Source organism: Ovis canadensis, chromosome 25, assembly GCF_042477335.2.
Source record: "Ovis canadensis isolate MfBH-ARS-UI-01 breed Bighorn chromosome 25, ARS-UI_OviCan_v2, whole genome shotgun sequence".
Lineage (NCBI taxonomy): Eukaryota > Metazoa > Chordata > Mammalia > Artiodactyla > Bovidae > Ovis > Ovis canadensis.
The window spans coordinates 44228420-44245664 of NC_091269.1; the positions used below are offsets into that span (position 1 = coordinate 44228420).

A 17245-nucleotide genomic window follows, 5' to 3' on the forward strand; every position below is an offset into this window, starting at 1 on the left:
TGAAGTACTTGAGACCTAGGTGCTGGAGGCCTGGTAAGAGCACCATACATAACAGCCATTCCTCTTGTCTGTCTTTGTTCTTAGGGCTCACAGGGGCTGCAGGGCCTGCATGTCCCTCTCCTAGCCCAGTGCCTTCTGGCCTGACTTTGGAGAGAGGGCAGGCCTGCACTACCTTCATCCCTGGGCAAACCTGGACTTCACTGACTCCCACTCCATCCCTGATTGTGGGCGAGGCCGGGAGTGACAGGTGAGGAAGACGCAGGTCCCCAGTGCAGAGCAGAGAGAAGGGGCAAGTGACTCACTAACCACAACCAATTTCGTCTCCTTCAGAAAAACAGTGGTGAGAGTGAATGCACCAGCGTTCACTTGGAGGCGCGCACCCGCGGAGGGCTGGCAGGGACTGCTGGGGCGTTTCGGTGGGCCAGGCTGGACTGCCTCCCCCGGTCATGGGAGCCGGGGACAGACCCCCCTGGGGGTTAGGATTGTGCCTGTCACTGCAGGGAGCCATGGGTGGGGACAAAGGGACCTCTCCCCTTCCGAAGTTTCTGCCGGGTTCTTCGCTTTGTGTCTCCGGGTACTGAGGGTGTCCAAGGTTTGGGAGAAGCCCACAGCTGAGCGGACAGTCTGCTCTTTAAGGGCTAACCGTTGACTCCCGTGGTGGCGAGGTCCAGAGAGAGCAGTTGCCTAGCTTAGGTTGCACAGCACAGCGAGGATTCTTCCGGCGCCCGCAGAGGCTTGGCTTGGCTTTAAAAAGCAGAGAGCGGCGAGGGCCCGCCGATCTCCCGGGGAGCTGGAGTCTGGACGGGGGTGTGGCGCCGAGAGCTTTTGCTTCTTTCTCCTGCCAGGGAGGCTGGATGTAGGGTTTGGGTTTCTTCCAGAAAGAGCCGAACTCATGACAAGGGAAGCGGAACTGGTTTCCCAGGCGGTCTCCCCCGCCCCAAACTTTTCCTCCTAGGCGGAGGGTGGGCTGGCGGAGGGAGGGCTGGCGGAGGGAGGAAGCGGGGCCGAGAAAGGTGGGGCCAGCCGTTCCCTCTCCCCCTGGCAGCAGCGGCTCTGGAATGCCAGTCCGGACGCTGCTTGGTGAGTGTGTCTTTAAATCCGAGACCCCCGCCCCCTCGGCGGCTGGGGCCGGGGCTCTGGCTGGCTGGGCGACGGCGGGCGCGGTGATTGGCGGCCCCGCCGGGTCCGCCCCCGGCGTGGGGGTCGCGGGGCACCGGGAGCCGAGCGGCGCGCTCCTGCTGGGGTGCGCGGCTCTCTGCTCAGGCGAGCGCGGCCTCCTGCGCTTGTGCCCTCGCCTCGTCGCGCCCGGCTTGCCAGCCTCAGGAGCCCCCTCTGCCCACGGATGGGCTGGGGAAGTTGGGAGGAGCTAGCCGGAGCCAGTACCCGGCGCGACCCGCCGCTGCCTAACTCGGTGCCCGCAGTTCGGGCGCCGCGCGCCTGCCGCAGGAGCGCGGATGCCCCCCGGAGCCGCGGGCTGGCAGGTACCGATGCGTCAGGACCCGGGGCGGGCGAGGGAGGGCTGCTGAGGGACTCTTCTCGGTACTCCCGGGCCGGGGCTGCTCCGACCACCCGCTCCCCATCCCCTAGGTCACAAGCCTCCCTGGGCTCTGTGGAGAGGAGAGAGCCTGGCCGCCTCAACGAAACCCGCACGGGATCGGTGCCTGGGAGAGAAGCGGAACCACACATTTTAAACAGGAGTTATTGAGGCGTTCTATCTGTCCGGCTCTGGGCTACGCACTTTCTCCAGGAGCTTTCTCTCCGACTAGGGTAGATGTGGGATGGCGACGCCTCCACCCCTGATGGCTGGTTCTCGGGTGAGACCTGAGAGCTGGGCTTCCTGTGCAGCTGCGGCGAGGCAAGCAGCCTCATGTTCCACACCTGAGGTCCCTGGGCTCCTCTTTAGGCGCTTGAGGTCCATGGAACTGGGAAGAGTCCAGAGATCCCAGTGGGTGCAAGCTTTGATGTTGGGCCGCATCTGGTTCTTGCCTTCTGTAGGCCTGGGTCTCCCAGGGGAGCCCTTTTTTCATCTTCAGAGGTTTTTCTTGAAGGGGCAGGCGGCCTGTCAGAAAGCGGAGTGCAGTGTCAGGGAGACTGGACTCTTAAAAACATCCAGGACGATTGGAACATGTTATTACCTCTTAGGGAGTCAGAAATGGAAGAAAAGCTCCCCTGACTTCAGGAAGCTTCCAGCTTCTTGCTCTCTCCACCAGAGTTCCAAGCAACAACTCCTTGGCTTCCTGCAGAGCAGCCTGGACCCCCGAGAGCATCTCTTAAATGCCAGGCACTGGGCTCTGCCAAGGAGGATGGGAGTGGTGGAAGGGGTTGGAGGGTTCTCCACTTAGGTGGCTTAGCCCCTCTGTGCAACCCCGTGGGGGGCGGTGAGGGGGGTGGGATGCAAGGCGTAAACACAGAAAAATTTCGTTACTATAGGACTAATAGTAACAGTGGAAATGCCAAGAGAATACACATGATTAATTGCTGAATGAGTGACACAGGCTGTAACTGCCAGGGAAGCTGGGATGCAGTTCTCATGCAGCCATGCAAATATGTTTGAAATATTCTTGTTCTGCCTCCATACCCTTCTTTTCTGATTACCCTGATGCTTAGGCCCTCTCACCGCCTCCAGGGACAGGGAGCAGCAGAAATGTGCCCCAGCCCCACTCCCAACTGTTGTTGTTGTTTTTTTTTTTTTTCCTGCTGACTGAAGCTATTCCGGACTTCAGGAGAATTACATTTGGTTTCTGGGGTCAGGCTGACCATAGGACCTTCCTAGCTTCCCTGGGGCTTCTGAGGCTTGGGGTCTAGATCCAGCCTTACAGGAGGAAGTCCTCACTTCCTTTCTGAAGAGCCTCTGTCTCTGGGGGCTGGGGATGAGCTTGGCAGGCTGGAGCCAGGCACCATTTCCTGTGAGTGCAGACGGACAGTCTTCCTCTCTTTGGCCATTGGGGTTGAAATTGGGATGTTGGAAGTGGACAGACCCGGCAGAACTGGCTTGAGGTTAGTGATACCTGGGACATCTCTGACCTCACCTCTGAGGTTCTGCTGTGCTTCCGGCTCTGCTCCCTCCCCCATCATCCCTGTCCTGGAGCACTTTGTGGAGGTGGCAGTGAGCTCGTGCCTGTGGCCTTGGACACTGTTCTGGGAGTGGGAGTTGCTGAGCTTACCCTTTAGCCCTTGGCTGGCACTGTGAGTACTTGGGTGGACACGTGCCCACCTGCCTCCAAACAGGTGGCGCCCATGGGGTCACCCAGGGACAGGTGGGGAATGCTGGTGTGGGCAGAGATGTGTGCCAGCGTGCTCAGGTTTATAGCTGCGTGGGCTGGGCCGCTGAGGAACTGGATACAGTGGACATGAGGGCAGACACAGGAAGACAGTGGAAGTGGGCAAGCAACTCAGGGCACAGACACGTGCAGGGGCAGATAGTGTGAACAGACAAGCGGGGACAACGAATGGGCTGCAGATACCGTATAGACAGATCTATGCCATCATGGAGACTTGGCTGGCAAAAGTGGACAGATAGATGTGTTGGTGGGCTCAGAGGAGCATAGACAGGGATGTGAGCTGACATTCACTGATGGGAGACATGGAGCCACATGGATGTGGCTTGAATCCCTGGGCAGACATGGAGTTGGCTGTGAACACCTGAAATGCAGACACTTAAACCTGCTGAGTCACCTGCAGCAGAAGGCAGAACACAGTCAGAGGTGGGTACCGAGAGCTGTGGTGCTGGAGAAGACTCTCAAGAGTCTCTTGGACAGCAAGGAGATCAAACCAGCTAATTCTCAAGGAAATCAACTGATACTGAAGCTGAAACTCCACTACTCTGGCCACCTGATATGAAGAGCTGACTCACTGGAAAAGACCCTGATGCTGGGAAAGATTGAGGACAGGGGGAGAAGGGAGTGACAGAGGATGAGATGGTTAATGGCATCATTGACTCAATGGACATGAGTTAGAGCAAACTCCAGGAGATAGTGGAGGACAAGGAAGCCTGGCGTGCTGCCGTCCATGGGGTCACAAAGAGTTGAACAGAACTTAGTGACCAAACAGCAACAACCAAGATGTAGTCCAAGGCAGGCACTGTTGAGTTATTCCTGTGACTCTGTGTGGCAGCGGTGGCTGAAAGGTGACTTGTTTGGGGTAGTGGCTGTGCAGGTGCTGAGTGGTGTGGCTTCATTTCTAGACTCCTGCTTTGGGGTTTGGAGACCCCAAAGGGCTCAGGATCCTCTGTGTAAGCCTGAGAATTCGTTGACCTCCCTATTCTCTAAGGGCTGGGCGCATGCCTTAAGCACCGGCAGGGGCTCCTTGAACTTTGAGGTTCATCTCCTCTGGGTCTGCACAACTTCTGAAGTGAGACTGTGCGGCCGGGATAGGGGAGGAACCTGCTGGGGACTCTCCTTCTTAGCCTAAACCTGAGGGTTTCTTGCAGGGAAGGGACAGTCCCAGGGGGCAGGAGGGAGAGAAAGAATAGACTTGAGCTGGATCTTTGGTGAGACCTTTGCTCTCTAGTGTGGACTGCCCCTCCCCCAAACCCTGGACTTGGATAGGGAAGGGCCCCGCCCCACCATTTGGCTCTGGCCCAACCTGGAGATGGGAGATAGAGCTGACACTGACTCACTGTGTTACCTGGGCAAGTTACTCAATGTCTTAACTAACTCATCTTTAAAGTGCAACCCCTCATCTTTAAATGGGGCCAGTAACCCCTCACCCTTTGGGTGTGGCGAGGGTTTAATGTGAGTGGAAAGTGTGTGGCCCAGGATCTGGCACAGAGTGAGCCCTGTTGGTGGAACTTTGGTGACTGGACTTGCTCTTTGGCCAGGACTCCCCAGAGCTGGTCAGCAGCCAGGTGGCCAAGCCCTGGGAAGGTAGGCAGGCCAGCACCTCTGATTTGAAAGCTCGAGGGCTTTATTCTCCCCTCTCACCCCACAGTCACTCCTTAGCCCTGTGGGACCTCTCCACGCTTGCAGGAGGCTGTATGAAGCTTGGGCCTGGCCTGCTGGCCTCTGGGAGGGGAGCCAGTGGTTTGCTAAGAATAGCCCCAAATTATGGCTCTGCCTCCCAGTGGACAGCTGTGTACCTCCCCAGTCTGGGCCAAGGGGCTGGCAGATGGGCCTTTTGTGTTTCTTGTAACTGGCACTCAGCACAGGGATGAGCTTGGGAGCAGCAGGCTGGATCTGGGCAGAGGCCTTGCTGTTCTTCCTAAGTCTTCTGTTGGGACCAGGGAAAGAGAAGGCCCAGGGAGAACTAGCCTTTAAAACCCCCGAGTTCCTCTTCCACTCAGAGCTTGTCCTGACAACTGACCATCTTCCTACCCGCAGTACATCTTAGTGATTAAGATTACTGGGTCCAGAACCAGATCACTAGGGTCTGAATTTTGGCTTCCTCCCTCACTGGCTCTGTGGCATTGGGCAACTCACTTAACCTCTCTGTGCCGGATTCCCTTGTGTAACAGGATTAATAATAGTAACTCCCTTAGAAGAATGTCACAAAGATGAAAGGAGGTAGCATATGGAGTGCCCTCGCAGTAACGTGTGGCTCATAGTAAGTGCTCAGTAAACATTCGGTGCTGCTGTTATCATGATTAGAGTGATCTCAGCAGAGCGACAGGCCTGTGAAACCACAGAGACCAGGCTGTTTGCGCAGTGGCTCAAGGTGAGAGGGCCCCGGGATGCTGTCTTGGCTCCAGTTCCTGGCCTTTCATGCCCCAGGTTCAGTGTGAGGTGCAGGGGACCAAAGGTGAGTGAGACTCAGTCCCTGCCAGGTAGAGAGGCACCTGTGTACATTCTACTGTTGGAACCTGCTGGGGGCCGTGTCTGCTATGGTCAGAGCTGAAGGGAGGGAAGGGCTTGCCTGGGCACAAGGTGATGCTTCAGCGGGGCTTTGAAGGATGGCCAAGAGTTTACAAGGATGAGAAGGGCTTCCCAAACAGAATGAGCAACCCATGCAGAGATGTGGCATCTTGGCATGTTTAGGGAACTTGAGCAGATCCACAGACCTGGGGTGGGGCCCAGGCTCAGCTTTCCCGGCCTGTGATCTGCTGTTCCACACTGGGCTCAGAGGCAGCCCTGGCCTCCCTCTTAGGATGTGAGACGCCTAGAGGCCCCTCCTTTTACTGTAAGGAATCTATTTCGCTGTCGGTCTCCCCATTCTCCAGGAGACCTCCCTGCCCTCTTATGAAGGCCTGCCAGCCCTCTCTGTGTGTTAGTTGTCGTGTCCAGTTGTGTCCAGCTCTTTGCGACCTCATGGACTGTAGCTTGCTGGGCTCCTGTCCATGGGATTCTTCAGGCAAGAATACTGGCGTGGGTGGCCATTCCCTTCTTCAGGAGATCTTCCCGACTCAGGAATTGAACCTGGGTCTTCTGCATTGCAGGCAGATTCTTTACCATTTAAGCCACTGGGAAAGCCCTGCCAGCCCTCCCTGGGACCCCTCATTTTTGAGCTGGGGGCTCCAGACTGCCCCCATTGCAGCATCAACATGCCTATTTTTGCTCTTAGCTGAAATACCTATGGGTTAACAGATCCCCTTTCTCAGGAATGAACTGAGGCCTTTGAAACTTCTCCTAAGGAGAGAATGTCTGATAGTGGAATGCCTGGACCTTGGAAGTTGTTTTATTTTCTGTACCTGACATGTGTACTGGATTTTCAGCCCCTGCTGGGGCTGGAGCTGAAGCACGCTGATGAAGGAGAGACACGGGGCATCTGGGGTTACCTCCATGCCCGTGGCCGGCAGTAGGGAGCATCTGGGAACTGGGTGTGCCACTCCTGACCCTGTGGGCTCCCAGGGAGCAGGGCTTTTGGAAATTCCAGGCAGAGGGAGGGTGTGGTGCTGGGACGGCTGTGGGTCCATGGCTGGGCTTCCCGCCCTCGCCCATGAGAAACAGGCCCCACTGCCAAGAGGCTGGTGCAGGGGCATTTAGGGGGGAGAGAAGTGGGTGCCCTCAGACGACCCTGGGCTTTCCTGGCCTCTACATGCTGCTGGGCTCTAGGCTCTGCATGTCTGCAGGCGGTGGCCTCTGTCCGGGCCCTCCCCAGAGTGGAGGACGGGGCCACTGGGTGTTTTTGAAGATTCTGTTTAGAAAGCACAGAGGGGAACCTGTCCTCCTCTTTTCTTTTCCTGCAGAGCTCAGGAAGGCGTGAACCCCTCTCCTGCTAGTCACAAAGAGGCTGGTGGATGTGTCTACTCTGACTGCCGTCCTGTAGTTGCTGAGGCCTTCTCCTGGGTCCCTGAGGTTGGTGCTGACTCCTTATCTCCCTAGGGCCCTGACTGGCAGGGCCCAGAAGACCTCATCCAGCCTGGATCTGATTGGGCTCATCCCCACCCCCATCCTGGCTGTAGCTTTAGTTTGAACACTTTCTTGCTGATGCTCGGTCCCTGCCACGGCTGCAGCCCTGTCTGTTGATGGAGTTCACAGCCTTCAGGAGCCCCTGCGGGTGCCGCACTGCTGGCTCACTCCGGGGTCTGTGGGGAAGCTCTGGTTTTCAAATGCCCCAGAGAAAAAGGCCCAGAGCCCTCCCTGGAGGTGGAGGCCCAGCATTGCAGAGCCTCCTGGAGATGTCCAGAGCAACTCTCTCGCCTCTCCTGGGCTCTAAATCAGGTCTAAGGTGCAGGTGGATAAACCCAGGACTAGCAGTTGACTACTTCCTCTGAGCCCAGTTTTTCCATCTGCAAAATGGGCATTATAATGTTTCCCTTGTCTACTTAAAAAGTTAAAAAAAAATGAGGTGAAATTCACTTGACGTAAAATTAACCATTTTGAAGTACAGCTACAGTGGCACTGAGTTCATTCACAATGTTGTGGCACCACCTCTGTCAAGTTCCAGAACATTTTCATCACTCCCAGGGAGACCCGCTTCCCCATTAAGTGCTGACTCCCTCACTTAAGTTTTATTGAGGTGTGCATACCATAGCATTCACCTAGCCTACAGGTGCAGCTGGCTGAGTGTTGGCGAATGTCATGGGCATGCAGCCCCCACCCTAGTCGAGTGTGGGCACACTTCCATCACCCAGAAGTTTCCTGGGGCTCCCCTGCAGTCCGTGGTTGCTCTCACGCCTGGTATCTCCTGTCACTCTGGTTTTGCTTTTTTCTAGATTTTCACGTAAGTGGACTCATCTAGTTAAATAGGTATTTTTTATTTCTGCCTATTTTATTCAACGTGATGTTCTTTTTTTTTTCCAATTTGTTTTTGGCTGCACGGAGTCTTCTTTGCTGTGAGTGGGCTTTCTCTAGTTGCAGTAAGTGTGGACTTCTCTCTAGCTGTGGCGCATGGACCTCTCATCGCGGGACTTCTCTTACTGTGGAGCAAGCACGGCGGCTTCAGTAGTTGTGACGCTAGAGCCTAGGTGCCCCAAGGCATATGGGATCTTCCCAGACGGTTGTTGAATCCTTATCCCTTGGATTGGCAGGCAGATTCTTTTTTTAAAATTAATTAATTTTTTATTGAAGGATAATTGCTTTACAGAATTTTGCCGTTTTCTGTCAAACCTCAACCTGAATCAGCCATAAGTATGCATATGTCCCCTCCCTTTTGAAACTCCCTCCCATCTTCCTCCCCACCCAAACCCTCTAGGTTGACACAGAGCCCCTGTTTGAGTTTCCTGAGCCCTACAGCAAATTCCCGCTGGCTATCTATTTTACATATGGTAATGTAAGTTTCCTTGTTACTCTCTCCGCACATCTCACCCTCTCCTCCCCTCTCCGCGTGTCCATAAGTCTGTTCTCTGTGGCAGGCGGATTCTTAATCAGCGGGCCACCAGGCGAGTCCTCAACGTGGTGTCCTGTCATGTGTTCTAGGAGTGTATTCCTTTTTTTGTTGCTGGGTATGTATCCCAGTGTGTGTAGGGCCCATAGCTTGCTTACCGAGTTCCCAGTTGATGGATATCTACCCTGCTTTTGAAAATGTTTTCAGTTAAAAAAAAAATTAAGTGGTTATCTTTACAAAGGATTCGGGTGGTAGCTTCCTAGAGACAGGGAGTGAATTGGGAAAGCCCTTCCATTCCTTACTTCCTCTCTTGGCCCGAGGTGTCTCTGTCAGCAGTTTGTGGGTATCCCCCCAGTCATCTTTTCTGTGCCTCTGTATGCATTTGTGTAGTTTTAATTTGGGGATACAGAGTTGCACTTGGTCCATGGCTCTGGGGCCCACTTCTTCACTTAGCACTTTTTGGGAGTGTGGCCAGCAGAGTTATCCAAGTTCTATACCTTCCCTGGGAGCCATCCCTGAGCTGAGGGCCCAGAGGAGGGGGTCCTGGGCCAGGCAAACCGGTGTCTACTCCTCCCCCTCCTCTGGCTCCAAGCTGGGGCTCAGTGAGCCTTTGGGGGAGACAGAATGACGGCTTTGTGGAGGTGGTCAATTCCAGGCAGGTTTCTAGAGGAGGAAAGCATTGGGACAAAAGGGGTCAGCCTGTTATGGGTAGACGTGCACTCCCGCTGGCTTCCCCAGCGCCTCCTACGCAGCAGCTGCCAGCAGGGGCTTCCTCTTCCTGTCTCTGTGAAGTGTCCCTGGAAGCGATAGGCCGAAAGAGAGGGAGGTTTGCTGGGTGGACAGAAGATGGACTGAGGCCTCCCTTCTTGTTGCAGCAGAGTTGCCCCTTGCTGAGGCTGGCTGCAGGCAGCATGCTTGGATAGGGTCCCTCTCCTGCGCTGCAGGCTATGCTGAGCGTTTTTGGGTGGAGGGCGGGGATGGCAGCTGCCTACCCAGGAAGGGGGGCTGCCTGTGCTCAGTTTTGGAGTGCTCCTGCCTCTACCCAAATCCCAGCCAGTTGGGTCGCTGAAATGCTGAATCTTTATTGTCATGCATCCTCCCTTGACGCTGCCTTTGAAGTATACAAGAATCACATTCCCTGCATACTTACTGACACTGGTTGTATTCATTGTTTTTAAGTTTTTCCCAATTTAATAATTCAAAACAGTGCCTTAATACTGTTCAGGAGATAGGAATCCTGAGTTGTGGTGTCCTAGGGCAGCCACCTGCTCACCCAGGGAGGGCTTAGCTTGTGACTTAGGGTTCCCTCTTAGCCTCTTCTGGCTCCAGAGCCCTTGGGGACAGTATAGGGGGACGGGGATGTGGAGTGGGCCTGACAGGGAAGCCGTGAAGAGGTGGGTGTGTTCATTTCTCTGTGATTTCTCTAGCTTCAGTTCAGTTCAGTTCAGTCGCTCAGTCGTACCCGACTCTTTGCGACCCCATGAATTGCAGCACGCCAGGCCTTCCTGTCGATCACCAACTCCTGGAGTTCACTCAGACTCATGTCCATCGAGTCAGTGATGCCATGCAGCCATCACATCCTCGGTCGTCCCCTTCTCCTGCCCCCAATCCCTCCCAGCATCAGAGTCTTCTCCAATGAGTCAACTCTTCTCATGAGGTAGCCAAAGTACTGGAGTTTCAGCTTTAGCATCATTCCTTCCAAAGAAGTCCCAGAGTTGATCTCCTTCAGAATGGACTGGTTGGATCTCCTTGCAGTCCAAGGGACTCCCAAGAGTCTTCTCCAACACCACACTTCAAAAGCATCAATTCTTTGGCGCTCAGCCTTCTTCACAGTCCAACTCTCACATCCATACATGACTACTGGAAAAACCATAGCCTTGACTAGACAGACCTTAGTCATCAAAGTAATGTCTCTGCTTTTGAATATGCTATCTAGGTTGGTCATAACTTTTCTTCCAAGGAGTAAGCATCTTTTAATTTCATGGGGGCAATCACCATCTGCAGTGATTTTGGAGCCCCCCAAAATAAAGTCTGACACTGTTTCCACTGTTTCCCCATCTATTTCTCATGAAGTGATGGGACCGGTTGCCATGATCTTCGTTTTCTGAATGTTGAGCGTGAAGCCAACTTTTTCACTCTCCTCTTTCACTTTCATCAAGAGGCTTTTGAGTTCCTCTTCACTTTCTGCCATAAGGGTGGTGTCATCTGCATATCTGAGGTTATTGATATTTCTCCCGGCAATCTTGATTCCAGCTTGTGTTTCTTCCAGCCCAGCGTTTCTCATGATGTACTCTGCATAGAAGTTAAATAAGCAGGGTGACAATATACAGCCTTGACGTACTCCTTTTCATATTTGGAACCAGTCTGTTGTTCCATGTCCAGTTCTAACTGTTGCTTCCTGACCTGCATACAGATTTCTCAAGAGGCAGGTCAGGTGGTCTGGTATTCCCATCTCTCTCAGAATTTCACAGTTTATTGTGATCCACACAGTCAAAGACTTTGGCATAGTCAATAAAGCAGAAATAGATGTTTTTCTGGAACTCTCTTGCTTTTTACATGATCCAGCGGATGTTGACAATTTGATCTCTGGTTCCTCTGCCTTTTCTAAAACCAGCTTGAACATCAGGAAGTTCTTGGTTCACGTATTGCTGAAGCCTGGCTTGGAGAATTTTGAGCATTACTTTACTAGCGTGTGAGATGAGTGCGATTGCTCTGTAGTTTGAGCATTCTTTGGCATTGGCTTTCTTTGGGATTGGAATGAAAACCGACCTTTTCCAGTCCTGTGGCCACTGCTGAGTTTTCCAAATTTGCTGGCATATTGAATGCAGCACTTTCACAGCATCATCTTTTAGGATTTGAAATAGCTCCACTGGAATTCCATCACCTCCATCACCTAAGGCCCACTTGGCTTCACATTCCAGGATGTCTGGCTCTGGATGAGTGATCACACCGTCGTGATTATCCGGGTCATGAAGATCTTTTTTGTACAATTCTTCTGTGTATTCTTGCCACCTCTTCTTAATATCTTCTGCTTCTGTTAGGTCTATACCATTTCTGTCCTTTATCGAGCCCATCTTTGCATGAAATGTTCCCTTGATATCTCTAATTTTCTTGAAGAGATCTCTAGTCTTTCCCATTCTGTTGTTTTCCTCTTTTTCTTTGCACTGGTCGCTGAGGAAGGCTTTCTTATCTCTCCTTGCTATTCTTTGGAACTCTGCATTCAGATGCTTATATCTTTCTGTTTCTCCTTTGCTTTTCACTTCTCTTCTTTTCACAGCTATTTGTAAGGCCTCCCCAGACAGCCATTTTGCTTTTTTGCATTTCTTTTCCATGGGGATGGTCTTGATCCCTGTCTCCTGTACAATGTCATGAACCTCATTCCATAGTTCATCAGGCACTCTATCTATCAGATCTAGTCCCTTAAATCTATTTCTCACTTCCACTGTATAATCATAAGGGATTTGATTTATGTCATATCTGAATGATCTAGCAGTTTTCCCTACTTTCTTCAATTTAAGTCTGAATTTGGTAATAAGGAACTCATGATCTGAGCCACAGTCAGCTCCTGGTCTTGTTTTTTTGACTGTATAGAGCTTCTCCATCTTTGGCTGCAAAGAATATAATCAGTCTGATTTTGGTGTTGACTATCTGTTGATGTCCATGTGTAGAGTCTTCTCTTGTGTTGTTGGAAGAGGGTGTTTGCTATGACCAGTGCATTTTCTTGGCAAAACTCTATTAGTCTTTGCCCTACTTCATTCCGCATTCCAAATTTGCCTGTTACTACGGGTATTTCTTGACTTCCTACTTTTGCATTCCAGTCCCCTATAATGAAAAGGATATCTTTTTTGGGTGTTAGTTCTAAAAGGTCTTGTAGGTCTTCATAGAACCGTTCAACTTCAGCTTCTCTAGCTTAATGCTGTTCAAAGCTGGGTAATAGGTCGACTCCCCTTCCCCCACTCTTAAAAACAGCTTTATGGAGGTTTAACTCACGTGCTGTACAATTCAGGCATTTAAGGTTTACAATTCAGTAGCTTTCAATGTATTCACAAAGTTGTACATCTTTCACTACCGTCTCATTTTGCAATATTTTCATCAGCTCAGAAAGATACCTTGTACCCATTAGTCATCACTCCCCACCCTACAAGTTTACTTTTTGTCTCTATAGATTTGCTTATTCTGGACATTTTGTATAAATGAAATCATAAGTATGTGTTTTTTTGTGGCTTTTTAAAGGAAAAAAAGCCTCACTTGTTTATTTGAATTTTCTTAAACTGTAACTTAAAGGTACAAATATAAGATTAAGTGTAAGTGCCTTAGACATGTTTACATGGCTTTTACATAACTATAAAGCAAGCATGAAATAAAACCAGAGTGAAACTAATAAAACCAGAAAGCCAGCGCATTTCAGATGAACAATGTTAATTTAATTGGAAGGATGTGAACTGAAACGAAATTGCCATTGTTGGGTTGATGGCCGAGAGCTGGCGCCTTCTGATTCCCCTGCTTCTGTCTTTTGTGCCTGCTGTGCAGAGGGGCCTTAGAAAAGGGGCTGGCTGGCTGGTTTGGGGTAATTCTGATTACAATTGTCCCTCTGAAGCATCTTTGGCAGTGGGATTGGTTTCAGGACCCCCATGGATTCCAAAGTTGGATTCTGAAGACAAAGACCCTGAAGCCCCTATGTAAAATGGCATAGTATTTGCATATGACCTATACGTAGCCTCCCCTAGCTTTTAAATCATCCCTAGATTACTTATAATACCTAATATAATGTAAATGTTATGTAAATAGTTGTAAATGCAATGTAAATACTATGTAAAAAGTTGCCAGCACACAGCAAATTCAAGTTTTGTTTCTTTTAACTTTCAGGAGGTTTTTTTTTTTTTTTTCTTTCCCCAAATATATTCTGAAGATGCAGAACCCAAAGATGTGGCTGGCTGACTGTACTAACATTTGAGCCTGAACTGCCAATGAGTAATCCCCCAACTGTCTGTTTTAATAGAGCATCACTTTATAACCTGGAATGCTAGCTCGTTTGATCAAAGATAAGGCTGAAATAATGGTGTTATCAAAATCTACACATTGTTGCTCTTCAACCCACTTGTGGAATTTGGCACAGAGGTGGGCTTTGCTCTGTTCGCATGGATGAACATAGTCCTGACTGCTGAGAGACCAGGCTTTTGCACTGGGCATGTCCAGGCTGCTATGCTGGCTCCGTTCTCCACCTTACACCCCTTCTCTTATTTGAACCACAACCTTGTCATTTGGCATTCACAAAGAAGGAACTGAATCGTGAACACAGGAGCAGGCTCGAGCCCTAGATTGCGCTGTAGCACTTGCTTGGGAGAGATAGTCATTTGGATGCATGGACATGCTCTCAGTACTTCTTTTATGAGGTGAAATTCATATAACATAAAGTTAACTATTTCGGAGTGTACAGTTCAGTGGTATTTTGTATATGCACAAAATTGTGCAAATGTCACGTCTACCTAATTCCAAAACGTTGAAAAAATTTCTTATTTTATTGTGGTAAGAATACTTAACATGAGAACTACCCTCTTAACAAAATTTTCAGTGTATAATATCATTTTTGACTATAAAGACAATGTTGTGTAGCAGATCTCTAGAGCTTATTTTCCTTGCTTAACTGGAACTTTGTGCCTGTTTATTAGTAACTTCCCATTTCCGCCTCTGTCCAGAGCCTGGCAACCACTATTCCACTCTGAGTTTATGAATTTGACTATTTTAAAACAATTTTATTTTATTTATTTTCGGCTGGGCTGAGTCTTTGTTCCAGCGCGGGGGCTCTCTTCAGTTGAGATGAGCAGGGACTACCCTTCCTTGCGGTGTACAGACTTCTCACTGTGGCGGCTTCTCTTGTGGAGCACGGGCTCAGTAGCTGTGGCTTGAGGGCTTAATTGCCCCACAGCATGTGGAATCTTCCCTGGCTAGGGATCGAACCCATGTCCCCTGCATTGACAGGCAGGTTCTTATCCACTGTACCACCCCTGGAAGTCCTGAATTTGACTGTTTTAGATACCTCACATAAGTGAAATCATGTAGTATTTGTCTTTCTATGACTAGCTTATTTTACTTAGCATAACAACCTCAAGTTTTGTCCACGAAGCATACTGCAGAATTTTCTTCTTTTTAAAGATTGAATAATATTCCACTGGGAAGCACCAACCGGCTTTGGTAAAGTGGTAAAGAACTCGCCTGCCAATGCAGGAGATGTAAGAGACGCAGGTTTGATCCCTGGATCGGGGAGATCCCCTGGAGCAGGGCGTGGCAACACACTCTGGTATTCTAGCCTGGAGAATCCCATCGACAGAGGAGCCTTGAAGGCTGCAGTCCGTGGGGTCGCAAAGAGTCGGACGTGACTGGAGCGACTTGGCACGCATGAGCAATATTCTGTTGAGTCAGTGCCCCGCATTCTCTTTATCCATTCCTCCTTCAGTGGACACTTGGGTTGCTTCCACCTCTTGGCTGTTGTGCCTAGTGCTGAAGTGAGCATGGGTGTTGTGCTGATGCCTCTTGAGATTCTGACTCAGTTCTTTTGGATAAATACCCAGAAGTGGGATTGCTGGATCGTCTGGAAGTTCCATTAATTAATATTTTTAATTTTTAGGAACCTCTGTGCTATTTTCCATTCCCACCGACAGTGTGCAAGGGTTCCAATTTCTCCACATCCTTGCCAACGTTTTGTTGCCTCTTTTTTTGATAATAGCCATCCTGACAGGTGTGAGGTGATATCTCACTGTGCTTTTGATCTGCATTTCCTGGATGATTAGTAATGTTCAACATCTGAGACATATTCATCACCTCAAAGGAAACTCTGTATCTATAAAGCAGTCACTCCTGATTACCCGCTTCCCCCAGCCCCTGGCACCACTAATCTGCATTCTCTCTCTGTGGATTTACCTATTTTGGACTTTTCATACAAGTGGAATCATGCAGTATGCGACTCTTTGTGTTTGGATTGTAACGTATGAATATACCATGCTTTGTTTATCAGTTTATTATTTGATGGACATTTGGATTGCTCCTACCTGTCAGCTGTTGTAACTAGAACATTTGTGTACAAGCATTTGTTTGGATACCAGTTTTCAGTTCTTTTGGGTATGTGCCTAGGAATGGAATTGCCGGGTCATATGATAATTGTATGTTTAACTTTTTGGGTTTGATATTCCTGAATTGGGGCTTCCTTGCTTGCTCCGATGATAAAGAATCTGCCTGCAGTATGGGAGACCTGGGTTCAATCCCTGGGTCAGGAAGGGACCCTGGAGAAGGGAATGGCAACCCACTCCAGTGTTCTTGCCTGGAGAATCCTGTGGACAGAAGAGCCTGGCAGGTCCTTCGGGTCACAAAGAGTCAGACACGACTGAGCGACTAACACTTTCACTTTTCTGGGATTAGGTAGCCGTGATGGTTGCACAATAATGTGAGTGTGTTAAATACCACTGAGTGGTATAATTTATTTCTTTGTTTTAATATTTTTATGTATTTATCTGGCTATGCCAGGGCTTCCCTGATGACTCAGTGGTGAAGAATCCACCTTCAGTGCGGGAGACCTGGGTTTGATCCCTGGGTTGGGAAGATCCCCTGGAGGAGGGCATGTTAAGCCACTCCAGTATTCTTGCCTGGAGAATCGCTATGGACAGAGGAGCCAGGTGGGCTGCAGTTCAGGGGTCTGAAAGAGTTGGACATGACGAGCGACTGAGTGCATGCCAGGTCTTACCTGTGGCGCGTGGGGTCTTTGTCGTCATTGCAACATGCGGGATCTTTCAGTTGTGTCCTGCGAACTCTTAGCTGTGGTGTGTGGGATCTAGCTCCCTGAGCAGGAACCGAACCCCTGCATTGCGAGCAGAGTCTTAGCTGCTAGGCCACCGGGGCAGTTCCTGAGTTGTATATCTTATAAGGGTGAGCTTTATGGGGCATGAATTAAATTCCCATGAGGGAGTGGGTGAAGGAGGGAAGAGCTCCTGGGTCCCAAAGCAGATACCCTTGGAATCTGGGTTTGAGTCCTAGTCTCAACTCTGAGAAGCCCGGAGTTCTCGTCACCTCTTGGGATCGTGCAGACCTCCTGGCTGGTGGGGACGCCGGGTTCAGCCCCCTGGTCCCTGACTGGGATGGTGGGTGTGAGCTGCCTGCCACCCCGCCGTACCTCATCCTGGCCCTTCCAGCTTTTAAAAGAGAGGTGCTCACTGTGAAACTCAGTTCCCTCAGTTTCCCCACCTGTGAAATGGGTCCATGAGCAGCCAGTCATGGCTGTGGCCCGGGCTCTGTGGGCAGCAAGGCCTGTAGCGGGTCGTACATGCTGCCGTGATTTCCCTCTGGCCTCCCTTCCTCTCTCTGACTTTCATACCGCTTCCCAGAGGGAGCCACACAGGCCTCTGGATCAGCTCTTCTTTCTTTTCAGGTCCCCAGGCCCTGTGACTTCCTTCTGAGATTGAAGTAGAGACTGCAGCCTCCCACCCTTCTCCGTCCGCTCACTCCTCACCACCCGTGGCTTCCCTTTGTCTCGTCTCAGGGAGTGGCGGGCCTGTCC

General features: G+C 50.8%; 1 protein-coding gene across 6 annotated transcripts in view; it reads left to right on the forward strand.

Annotated features, from left to right (window-relative positions):
* Window positions 1–1003: 1003 nt before the first annotated feature.
* Window positions 1004–17245, forward strand: part of PALD1 (phosphatase domain containing paladin 1) — an 88000-nt gene continuing 71758 nt past the window's right edge. For 2 of the 6 annotated variants that reach the window (XR_011253142.1, XM_069572566.1), the window contains exon 1: window positions 1039–1481. The gene's annotated coding sequence lies outside the window, so the exon portion shown is untranslated. Of the gene's footprint in view, window positions 1482–1587; window positions 1815–7120; window positions 7230–17245 lie in introns of all 6 variants that reach the window. The other 4 variants (XM_069572568.1, XM_069572567.1, XM_069572569.1 and 1 more) reach the window with 4 other exon arrangements.